The following is a 12,976-nucleotide window of genomic DNA, read 5'->3' as shown; positions in this document are numbered from 1 at the left end:
AGACTGAGAGGGCACTTTGCAAGCCAGGGCTTCCTCGTAAACCCTTTCCTGTTGTTTTGCAGAGTTGTTTTTGTTTCTCAGTCTCATTATGTCCTTCTCACAGTCCCGGGTTTTGCTCTGTGGATTAGGCTGCCTCCCTACTACTGCTGGGCTTCCTGGCCCTGCCATTACAGATCTGTTAACCCTAAACGGCCCTGGTGAATAGATAATTAATTTACTTGGGTATGACAGAGACAACGGACTTAAAAAAATGTTCTACATGCTGCTAAGAATATAAACAAATGCAGCCATCTAGATCTAAAATACACAGTGATTTGTCCTTGTTATCCCAGGAAATCTGAGGCAGGAAAATTGCCATGAATTCAAGGGTTGCCTCCCTCGAAGTAAGCAAGCAGTATTTTCCAGTTTAGACTGGACAACAGAGTCTGTCTTAAAACAAAACAAGGCAGGCAACGGTAGACCACACCTTTAATCCCAGCAATCAGGAGGCCGATACAGACAGATCTATGTGATTTCACTCCAGTCTGGCCTACAAAGTGAGTTCCCAGATAGCCAGGACTGTTACACAGAGAAACTTTGTCTCAGAAAAAGCAAAGACAAAGAAGGAAAACAAACAAAGAACAAAACTGAATAATAATTGAACTAAGTTTGTTAGAAGATTTAGGAAGATTACAGGTAAATTCTTACCTCTTGGCTAGTAATATTACAGGGCAGAGTGATTATATATGAAGATGAAGTAGAAAACATCAGCTGTCTCGCAACTACCTTTCCATTAGACACGTTCCTGCATGGCTCCCACACTATTAGAGAGAACCATTCACCCATAGGCCAAGATTATCCTATTCCTGCAGGGAAGCACAATTGTCAGAAGATGCTTTATCCTCAAATTCTGTAACCCAAAAACAAAACTAAGAAGAGATTGAGATTCTGTGTGAGTTGGTAATAAGGATGGCCATCTAGGGAACCATTCCTAAGAACTAAAAATAATACTTTCATGCTAACATATGCATAAACTTCCTTAAGGACTGTTCTGTAAAGCTCTTCCTGTTATTACTTGCCAGTGTACACCATTCATATGATAGAGTACAGGCCTTGGCTAAAATAGGCCAGAGAATAATGTTCATTGCAGCTAAAATATGACATATTACATTTGTCCCATACAAATCAGTTTTCTTTTCCTGAAATTGAAAGCAAACAAGTAGTCACTAGGGTTCTATTTGTAGGAAAGGTAGACTATAAGAACTAGCTGTATTGTTCTATATGGTTATCTAACATGCATCAAATGCATGGAATGAGTATTTAAGGACTCAAAAAGGAAGAAGAAGTGTAAGCAAATAAGAATGGTCTCTGCTTCCCAAGTCCTAGGACTAAGGTTTGTGTCACCATGCCTGTTTCTTCTGTTTCATTACAGAGATTCATGTCTGTCTGAGGACCCCCATCAATTTTACATTGTTTTCACTTTGAAAAAAATGTTTATTTTTTAAATCCTGTTGTATATTTTTTTTCATGGACTCCACTACTTTTTCAAAACTTTTTTTTTAAAGCTTACTTGTGTTATCAATACTCTCATGCAATTTCAGCAACAATTTTGTTGGATGATAGGTGTCGCTGTGGTTACATCTTCGAAAGATTCCCAAAAAATACGGTGAGGCATTTCTTTTGTTTTTTTGTTTTTCTCTTCTCTTTTTTGAGATTATAATGGAGAATTACCATTTAGCCTTCCATTTCCTCCTTCTGAGACCTCCCGTGTGCTTCCTGCTCTCTTTCAAATTCATGACCTATTTTTCCTTAATTGTTGTTTGGAAAGTTAAGGATCCTAAGATTGGAGCTCATTTCCCTCCTTTTGAATTTAATGACCTGATGCAGCATCTTCCCTTTAGAACAAAAGGTGTTTATATCCGGATAACATTTGTGGGGAAAGTCTATGTCTGTCTTTCTGTATGTTTCTCTCTCTCTCTCTCTCTCTCTCTCACACACACACACACACACACACACACACATACACACACACACACACACACACACTACAGTTTATTTTATTATTTTATAAATGTTTGCCTGTGTACAGGATATGCCTGGTGTCCTTAGAGGCTAGACAAGGTTGTCAGATCCTCTATTATAGACAATTGTGATACTTCCATGCCAGTGAACCTAGGTTTTCTGAAAAATTAGTCACTGTTTTTAACCAGTGCTCCAGACTTTTTTTCTTTTTTTCTTAATTGAAAGAAATATTGTTATATTCCTAACAATATATTCTGATCATATGTTTCCCTCCCCCAATTCCTCCCAGGTTCTCCCTACTTCCCTTACTGACCTTCATATCTCTCAGATACATGTAAAATCAGAAAAAAATGAAAAAAAAGATCATAAGCAAAATATCCAAGCAAAGACCAATAAGACAAAAAATATGCAAATAAAACTATATGAGATAAATCATCCATAAAAGTACCAACAATTACGTTTTGTGTTGTCCACCTACTCCTGGGCATGTGGGCTAGCCTTAACTATGATTAAAATATACACACGGCTACACAGGTTCAAATCAAATTGGTTCCCAGTACTTACATGAAAAAATGTACAGTGGCTCCTACTCAAAACCAACAAGTTACAGTTATGCAATAAGTCACTTGCAAAGGGAAATTAGTTTTCTCCAAAATAATGTCTATGCTTATTTTTCTTGTACTTTAGACATTCTGTTTTTTCACATCATATTTTTTTCTTTCCTTGTACATTAAATAAAGAATCAGTATAGATGGAGAAAGTGAGTTAGAAGTAATAAAAATTGTTCTATACAGTTTCAACTGTTAATGTGATTAAGAGGAAAGTTATGATTCTTATACAGCCAGGGGCCAAAATGGTTACCCAGGAAAGGAAACTAAGATAATTACTGAAAATTCTGTATCAGAATTGCTTTTGTCTGAGATGTGCTGTTTTTTTTATTGCTGCTCCTTGTAGGGATGTTGTTTTTGATGCTGCTATTTTGAGACTAGAAGTTACTATGTAGCTCTGGATTGTCTGGAATTTGGTATATAGACCAGAATGACCTTTAAATCAGAGATCCACCCATCTCTGCCTTGCAAGGGATAGGATTAAAGGTGTGTACTACCTTACTCCCAAGGTGAGGATTTTGAGAAATCCACACATGGAATGAGAGACTTCCTTAAAGTTTGGAGGGTGATATGTGGAACTGTTTATTTTGAGTGCTGTAGAAATGAAGAAACTATGTAATATAGTATGTATTTCTCTTTGAGACATGCAAAAACATGGTAAAAGAAATTATGTATGGGGGACAATGCTGTACTAGTGAGCTTCTGAAAGATTTTAAAGCCCAGGCAGCACTTTACAGAAAATATGAATGCAAAATAATGCAGATGATAAAGATTAACTTTGAGGCTGGGTGTGGTAGTACATGCCTTTAATCCCAGGTGCTAAGAACAGATGATAATCTTTATGACTTAAAGCATATCCTGGTCTACATATTGTGTTCCAGGTCAACAAGGACTTCATAATGAGATATTTTAAAGATTTTCTAAAAAAATTTATTTTTAAAGGTCAAGTATTATAGATCTCTTTGAGGCCAGCCTGATCTACAGAGTGAGTTCCAGGAAAATCATGACTGTTTTACAGAGAAACTCTATGTCAAAAGAAAACAAAAGCAAACACACAAACAGAATGATTGTCATACTTCATTTTTAGCCAGGCATTTGTGTCTCATGCCTTTAATACCAGCACTCAGAAGGCAGATGCTGTTGTGAATATCTGTGTTTGAGGACAACTTGGTCTACAGAGTGAGTTCCAGATTATCCAGGGCTACACAAAGAAACCCTGTCTACAGACAAAACCAAACAATATATACCCTACCCCCAAATACCTTTTAAGAATGAGATTACATTTGTCTGTGGATAAACAATTATTTACCCTGGAGTGCTGTGTACCTTTCTTCCCTGCACCAAGACAGACAGGGGTAGATGTCATTTTCCAGTCCTAAAACTTTTATCAATCTGTGTGCAGTCTGTTTAATCAATGGAACAGCAAGGGTTACAGTCCTGCTCTGGAGGGTATAAGAACTCCAGACCTTGCTTGGCAGGCTTGGCTGTCTAGAGAGCAGCTGTGATAGTTTAAAGGAGAAATGTTTCCCACATATTCTAGTATTTGAATACTTGGTTCCCAGGGGATGGTTCTATTTGGTGACATTTAAATGGTTTAGACTTTCTATCGGTATAAGCTCATATACAAGCAGTTTTCTCTGGTGAAAACCCTAAAACATTTCTGGAGGTTCCACCAAAATCTTGAGACCAGACTTCAAGATACTGGAGGTCTCAGAGCCACTTACTTGGAGGGAGGAAAAGTATGATGGTCAAGGGTCTTCTAGTGTAGAGCCTGAGATGTCCCAGGTCTATAGGGCTGTGTTTGATCAAATGCTGTCTAATTCCTTAGAGGTGTCTGATACCTCTACAGTTTCTAAATTGGTCATCTGGTCATTATACTCCAGAGGTAAGTATAGTTATGATACATCCTGCTTGAACATACTGGAGAACTCAGACAAGGGTCCTGATCCAATGTGCAGCACCTATATGAACATCACTAGATTCTTCTGTCTTCTGTGGCAGACACTTCCTGGATGCCTTTTTTTCTGTCTATGTGTTTTCCCTGTATTAACCAGTGGCTTTCTTTGGTATAAGAAACCTCTGGTTTAAGATCTGTGTCCCATCCTGTTGGGGACCTGTATCATTTGCCCCCTCTCCCCAATCCCATGTCACCCAGAGAAACCTTAAAAATATCCGTTTGTCCAACTCCTGGAGCAGGAGCACTTACTTCTTTAGTTGCTTGAATCATGATCACAGGGTTGATTCCAGTGTAGAGGAAGGGAGAAGCCAGGTGTCTCATTCAGGGCCCCTTGCCTTTGAGGCAGAATGCACACAGGATGGGGAAAATAATTTCACCAGGTGAGCATTCCTTCTGTTTCAGTCATGCCAGGTCTAAGTAGCCCCAGGGAAAGGGAAATTCCTAGGGGCTGAGTTTAAAAGGAAGGAGAAAGTTCCACACCTTTTATTTTTTATGATTGTTGTCATTCTTTTAATCAATGATCCATAAAACACAAACACTGAAAAAAGGAACAAAACTGCCCCTAGTCTGGGCAGCAGAATCATTGCCAGACAACACAGCCTGGGCAAAAGAGACTTTCACTTTTGTACAACCGTGACTAAGGAGACCTTATCTAATTCTCCGTGGTACTTTTCAGAAAGACAGCTGCAATACCAGTTTCCTTTGCCACCCACTTGGCCATCAATATTATAAAAATGTTATAAAAAGTTAAAAAATAAATAAAAGTATTAGCAGGCCCCAGTTGGAAGTAGTTCAAAGGGTTTTTAAAAACAGCAAACTGATTGGGACAAGACTATTGCCATAGACTGAAGCTCACTGTCACTTTTTCTGATGACAGTTAAACTTATAGATAAGCAGAGAGTATCTCACTGTCAGGAGAAATTAATACCTAAGGACTGGACCAACATGAAGATCTTATAATTGTTCAATTAACCAGTTCTAATACCTCTGCCCAGATAGAATAATACCCACTGTCCCTGGAAACAAAAGGGGGAAATTGCAGTCTATATTGCCTGGATTCAAGAGTTAGGAATCCTGGTGCCCTGCCAGTTACCAAGAAAAATGATTTTCCTGCCTGTGAAGAAACCTAAGACCCCCCAATTGACATGAAACTGACTATTTCGCAAAAAAGAGAACACTGTCTTGAACCTGAAAGATATGTTCTTTACCTCTCCCATTGGCAGAAGTAAGTCAACCCATGTTTTATTATAAAAGGACAGACTCACTGAGATGCTGAGATGTGAGAATGGGAACACACCTTGACTAGATTGCTCCAGGATTTAAATACACTAAATGCAGAATTTCTGCCCTTCCATGAGAGGTTTCTTGGGAACTATATTTTAAAAGGATCACTGAGGGACTTCTGCAAGTGTTAAGAGATCTGTTTTGGGCCACAAGCTGAAGAGGCAAAAGGAACCTGCCTCATAGTAGCATTGAGGCCATCCTTCAGATCCAAACTCCAGAGACTAAAAAGTTTGAGAGTTTGAGATTTGAGAGACAGATGCATCAGGATAATGCTGACTCCGAATACCAGAGTTTGATAAAGTAGCTTAGCCTTTATACATCAGCACAGGGTAGCACAGCACTAAGCTTTAAGTTTGGACTGAGACTAAATAAAACAAGAAAGGATTTTTATCTAAACTTTGAAGCTATGTGACAAAGCTTCAAAATCATTGAACCCTGTAGTCACGGGATTGTCCCACCTGTCTAAGAGCTGTGAAAATTACAGCATTTTTTTTTTTTTTTTTTTTTTTTTTTTTTTTTTTTTGGTTTTTGGAGACGGGGTTTCTCTGTGTAGTCCTGGCTGTCCTGCAACTCACTCTGTACACCAGGCTGGCCTTGAACTCAGAAATCCACCTGCCTCTGCCTTCCAAGTGTTGGGATTAAAGGCATGTGCCACTACTGCCCGGCTCTAGCAAATTTAATAAAAGAAAGCAAATAAGTTCTGAGTAACTTACACTCACAGCACCCTCCTCTGAAAAGTACTAGAATGCTGGCTGTCTAATGACTATGTGACTCAGTACCAAGCTCTACTCCTGGTTCATCCTTGAGTTTGAGAAACATGCCATTATCAATCCCAATACCCTCTCACTTGATGACAAACCCATAGGTGCTCATCCTTAACTCTCACAAGATAAAAGACAAAATCAGGTATATGGGAATCTGAGTAGTTGCTTCAACTAAAATAAATTATTTGGGCCCAAGATAGGTAACTCATGCAGAGTCCACAAAATTTCTGTGTTTCCCAAACCAAGGTACGTTATGCACAGACTGAACTGTCTAGCATAGGATGTCTCAGCCAGATGCCAGTTTGTGCTCAAGTGAATTCAAAATATAAAGCTCTTATGCAGGAAGTGGTTTAAATGGGAGACCAACACACCAATAATGTCTAGAAAATATCAACTTCATCAAAACTCAGCTTACTGTGGGAAGATAAAAGTGTTTATAGATACCTTTTCCCGTTGTGTAGAAGTGTTCCTCACCTGGACTGAAACTACTCAAACAGTAGCTAAGAAGCTTCTCCAAGAACTGGTCCCCTTATTTGACTTCCCTTTAGCAATAGATTTTCATAGTCAAAAGCTCTTGAATTTTTTTTTTTTTTTTTTTTGGATTTGTTTTTTTTTCGAGACAGGGTTTTTTTTTTTTTTTTTTTTTTTTTTTTTTTTATAGCTCTGGCTGTCCTGGAACTCACTCTGTAGACCAGGCTTGCCTCGAACTCAGAAATCCGCTTGCCTCTGCCTCCCAGAGTGCTGGGATTACAGGCGTGTACCACCACCACCCAGCTCAAAAGCTCTTGATTAATAGTTATGTTTTAGACATAGAATGAAAACTCTATTGTCCATATAGACCTCAGAGTTCTGATCAGAATAAAAAGAACAAGACATCAAAAGAAACTTTAACAAACCTATCATTATAGACTAGTAAAAGATGGATAGGCCTCCTTCCATTGCTTTGCTTCAGTCCACTGTACCCATATAGACAGGGATTTACCTGTCCATGAAATTATGTTTGTGAGACCTCCCCTATTGCTTCCTATGCTCTACCAGCAATTGGCAGAACTCTCTATTAATTTAAGTCCCTAAAGGGACTCCAGTCCTCCATAAATACTTTGTCTATCAAAGAGACCCAGCTGACCTCTGAGAATCTAGCATCAGTTTTCCCTTGTCCAGTCTAATAATCCTGACTGTGTTGGGAAGGTAGTCAAAGCTGCACAAAAATCAACATTAAAGGATTCTCTACAGTAATTCTATCCATTCTTATGTTTGCAAAAATAACTGGCATTAAACCATGGATCCACATTATCCAAGTCAAGAAAGCAGAAGACACAGATGCTGTTACCAAATAAACTGTTTCTAGACTCTGGACCCATTTAAATTAAGGTCCTACTAGGCCCCAGGCCCTTTAATTCTCTGTTCCTCTACCTCCTCCTGAAACATGTGTTTTATATGAATACAGATTTAGAACATGGGAATTTCCATTACACAAAATATGGGTTTGTAAAACTAATACTTACTAAAGAAAAATCCTTTAAATGATACTGGCCTTTGGAAAACAGAAAAAAAAAAACCTGGGAATCAGACTCTATGCCACAGAAAGGATCCCTGGGAATGGACTAAATCATTCTTAGCCAAAAATAATCGAGGAGTGCTGATTATGCTGTGACACCCTGCTCCTGTACTAAATAAGTATGGGAACTAACCAGATTGTCATTCTATTGACCAATAAAAGTCAGTGTTATTGGAGACATTCCAAAGTAATGTTAGAGGACTTATAAGAAAGAAAAAACTTGCATTATATATAAAACATTTAGTCTAGGCAGTTTTTTTTTCTTTTGATGACTGCCGTTCTGCCTTTCGGTTAATTAATTTGGAAAACCACAGTATTGCTGTACTTCTGGTACTATTTACTGTTTATATGTATTAATGGTTTTACTAATTCTCTCCAAATGCAATAGGTATATTAATCAGCATCTAGAAGTATTAAAAGTTTCAATTTATAAATTAAAACATTAGCTAAATCACCTGGCAGAGATAATTCTAAAAAATTGGACAGACTTAGACTTCTCAAGAGATAAAAGAAAGATTAGATTAACAGTGAAGTTCTGCAGTTTAAGCTAAAACAGGATGAGTCTATAATTTGACTCATTCACTAAGACCACTGGGGAATATTACAGAGATCCAGACATTAGTAGGCCCCCAGAATATAGCACAATTGACTCCATGATGAAAATAACATTCAGTGTGTAAAACTCAGCATGTAGATAGCATCTATCAAAATGAAAGCAAGGCCATCATCCATTAAAAGTCTCAAAACGCACGAACTTTGTGTTTTAGCTTTCGTAGTTCTGCTTCTGGCTAATTGTTTTTGTTAACTGAAATATGTTAACCCAGAACATTTTTTTTCTGCTTAAATGTTCACTCTGGGTAGCACACGGATCCACACGACCCAGTGTAGTCACTGGCTGGCTAATAAAGACATTCTATTGGGTCAAACCCACATGCAGAGTTTGAAGTTTGCCTATCTGGTTTTCAGCCTTGTTTTGGTTCAGTATTTTTTCATAATGCTCCTCTTCCTTCCTTTTGAAATAGTAATGTATACCTTGTAACATTCTATTTGGGAAGTATGTAGTATGCTTTCTTCATGGTAATGAGATAGAGGTACTTGTTTATTTGTACATATAAAATTAAATTAAATCTTAGCTTACTATTTGAAACTATAGGATTCTGACATCGTCAATGCTTTTCAGTGTTAATCTATATTTTGATTTTGTAATCCTCAATACTTAAAATGCTCTCATACTTTAATCCATAGTAGTAAATACAGAAGAATTGGACCCATTTCAGAAATTATTGAAAATTCTATTCTGAATTGATGTCAGTGTTATTTAATTTTAAGTGATAGTCTTTATCTATTAACGTATTTATCTACATTTCAGATGTTTTCTCCTTTCCTATTCTCTCCTCCATAAGGAAAATGCTTGGTGGGTGAGGCAAGAGTAGGTAATCTGATTTTTCAGGGGATTTCAGTTAACAGATAGCTGTAAGAAACTTTGAACTTTTAAATCTTGTTGAGACTTGATAGACTGTGTGAAAATTTGAAGTTGTATAGAATGTAGATTTGCATGATATGGCTCTAAGCCTGTGGGACTAAAGAGTAGAGTGTGGTAGTTTGAATAAAATGTATTTCTAGGTCATAGGGAATGGCACTATTAAAAGGTATGGTGCTGTTGGAGTATATGTGGCTCTGTTGGATGACTTGTATCCCTGGGGGAGGGCTTTGAAGTTTCAAATGCATAAGCCAGGACCACTGTCACTTTTTCTTCCTGCTGCCTACCTCTCTGGATGTAAAACTCTCAGCTACCCCTCCAGCACCATGTTTCTCTAGGTGCCATGATGCTTTCTGCCATGATGATAATAGACTAAACCTATGAAGTCAACCCTAATAATTGTTTTTCTTTATAAGAGTTACCATTGTTTTTGTGTCTATTCCATGCAGTAGAAGGCCTAACTAACATACCAACCAAATATTGGTCATCTAATAAAAAATAAATCATGACATTTATAGGTTAACATATGAAAAGGGAAATTAAAATATGGGGTGAATAGCTATCTGCCAAAAGACAAATGTTGTATATATAATCCTATATGTGTGTATGTGTATGTGTGTGTGTGTGTGTGTGTGTGCTTGTGCTTTTGTGTGTGTGTGTGTGTGTGCGTGTGTATAAAAGCTACAGTGAAAATTAAAGAAACTGGAAAGACAAATTTATGAAACCGGAGGCTGATATGCCTTACATGGTCATGGATTAGCAGGGATATTAATATGAAAATGGCCAACATACCCAAAGAAACTAACAAATTCTATATAATCCTCAGCACAAGTCCTTCCTATATGTTGTACGATAGAAATAATTGCAGGTGGAAACCCAAAGGACTTACTGTAGCAAAAATGATATCCTGAATAATAAATGAGCAGTAAGTATCCACCATCCCATATTTCAAGTTATGCTCTAGAGCTAAAGTAAGAAAAAATGGTATGTTACTGACAAAACCACACTGATGAATGGAACAAAACTGAGAATTCACATATAAGCCTACACTAATGCAATCATGTCAGTGTTCACAAAATAAACAAAGAAAAATAAATAAATAATGCTGACCAAACAGTACAGCAAAATATAGAAGTATAAGACTAGATCCTTACCTCTGACTCTGCACAAACTCCACTACAAATGAAATGAGGACTGCAACTTAAGACCTGGTGAATCTGAGAGAGCAGAAAATATGGGCTGCACATGAACTCACTGACACAGGAAATGACCTTCTTAACAGGAAACTTCTATAAGTAATAAATGTGACTTCATAAAACTGAAAAGTGTTTGTACAGCTAAGGACACCATCATTAAAACAAAGGAACAACGTTGGGCAGTGGTGGCACATGCCTGTAATCTCAGCACTCTGGGAGGCAGAGTCAGGCGGATTTCTGAGTTCAAGGCCAGCCTGGTCTACAGAGTGAGCTCCAGGACAGCCAAGGCTATACAGAGAAACCCTTTCTCGAAAAGACCAAATTCAAAAAAACCATAAAAAAACAATAACAAAAACAAACAACAAGAACAAAAAAAAAATCCCCAAAGAAACATCCTTTGGATTGGGAAAAAAGTCACATATACATTTAAAAGAGAGGTTTTGGTATACACAAGTAATTTATATAATGTAACAGTAAGAAAAACAATCTACTTAAAGAGGGTCTTGAGTATATAAGTATACACATATATTCATTCAATAACAATTAATGGTGAAAGAGCACATGGAATTGAAAGAATTCAGGGAAGTAGGAAAATTGGAAGGTTTGGAAAGAGAGAGAAAATGAAGAAATATAAACTATAATCTCAAAAATTATAGAAATTTCAAATGTGGGCCATTAAACTAAATACAAAATTCTGACAAGAGGAAATACAAATAGCTGAGAAATATGTTTAATTGCATTCAACATTTTTAATTCTCATTAACAAAGCTTAAAAGTACTTAAGAGATTTTATCTTATACCAATAAGAATGGCTAAGATAAATATAAAAACTAAACCAATGCTGTCACAGATACACAGAAAGAGGAACTCTGATAGGAAAGCAAACTTGTGCATCCACTATGTAAATCAGTGTTTAAGTTATGAAATAAGCTAAAAAGATGTTAACCACATGATCTAGCCATAACATTCTTGGTCATATACCAAAAAAAAAAAATCCTATATAAAACTACTGACATACCTGCTCATCCATGTTCATTAGATTTATATTTATAGTACCTGAGAAGAGGAAACAGCTTAGATATCTGTCATTCAAATAATATATAATAAACATATATTATAATTTTACATAATGTACTGTTATTAACCCATGATAAATTGAAAATATAAAGCTCATAGGCAAATGAATGGAGCTGAAAACAATTATTCTGAAGTAGGTAACCGAGACCCAGAGAGATAAACCTTGTAGATAGACTTATATGTGGGGATTGACTTTCAATTTTCTGAGACATATGTTCCATTTTGAAAATCCATTAAGTATGTTAATTAGTAAAGGGCAATGAAATTCAATAGAGGAATGAAATTGAAATGCAGTTGGGCTTTCGTTGGCACAACTGACTTTAGAGGGTGCTTGACAGCAAATTTTCTATTTTTTAAAGGCAGGATTTCCCACATCAGCTGTGCCTGGCCCAGAACTTGCTCCAGAGACTAGGTTGGCCTCACAGACTTCCTTCTGCTTCTCCTTCATAGCACTTGGATTAAAGCTTTCTGTATCATGGCTTAGCCTAATTTCCAAAATTTGTACATCCCCAAATTCAAGGATTATATAGGGGTTAACTAAACAGGAATACCAAAGCATGATTTTTGCAATTGCTAATTTATATGGCAAGGTGCATTATAAAATATAAGAAATAAAGCACACTCATGAAATGCACACCCAACTACTGAGTAAGTTCACAGAAAAATTACAATTGACATAAATTAAAAGATGCAACTTCCATACACTATGGTAGGAATTGCACACATCTTTCTTCACAGGTTTTAAATATATATGAAGCACTATAACCATATCAGAACAAAGTACATGTTGCCTTAAATGGTACCTATTACATAGATTTAGAACACTTCATACACTGTACTTGCTCAAGACAGTCATCCAAACATATGTCAGTGACCTTGCTCCTCTGATCTGACCTCTGAACTGCTAATCGTGCCATGGACTAGAACCTTCCACAAGGATTGCACCAAACCTCATCTCAGTGTACTATTCCCAAACCCAGACCATCTTTCATCTCTTCTTGTAATCTGCTTTGTAGTCACTCTTTCTTCTTAACCCATTCATCTCCAACAA

The sequence above is a fragment of the Apodemus sylvaticus genome, chromosome 1, assembly GCF_947179515.1.
Source record: "Apodemus sylvaticus chromosome 1, mApoSyl1.1, whole genome shotgun sequence".
In the NCBI taxonomy this organism is placed as follows: Eukaryota; Metazoa; Chordata; class Mammalia; order Rodentia; family Muridae; genus Apodemus; species Apodemus sylvaticus.
This window is presented reverse-complemented; position numbering follows the sequence as displayed.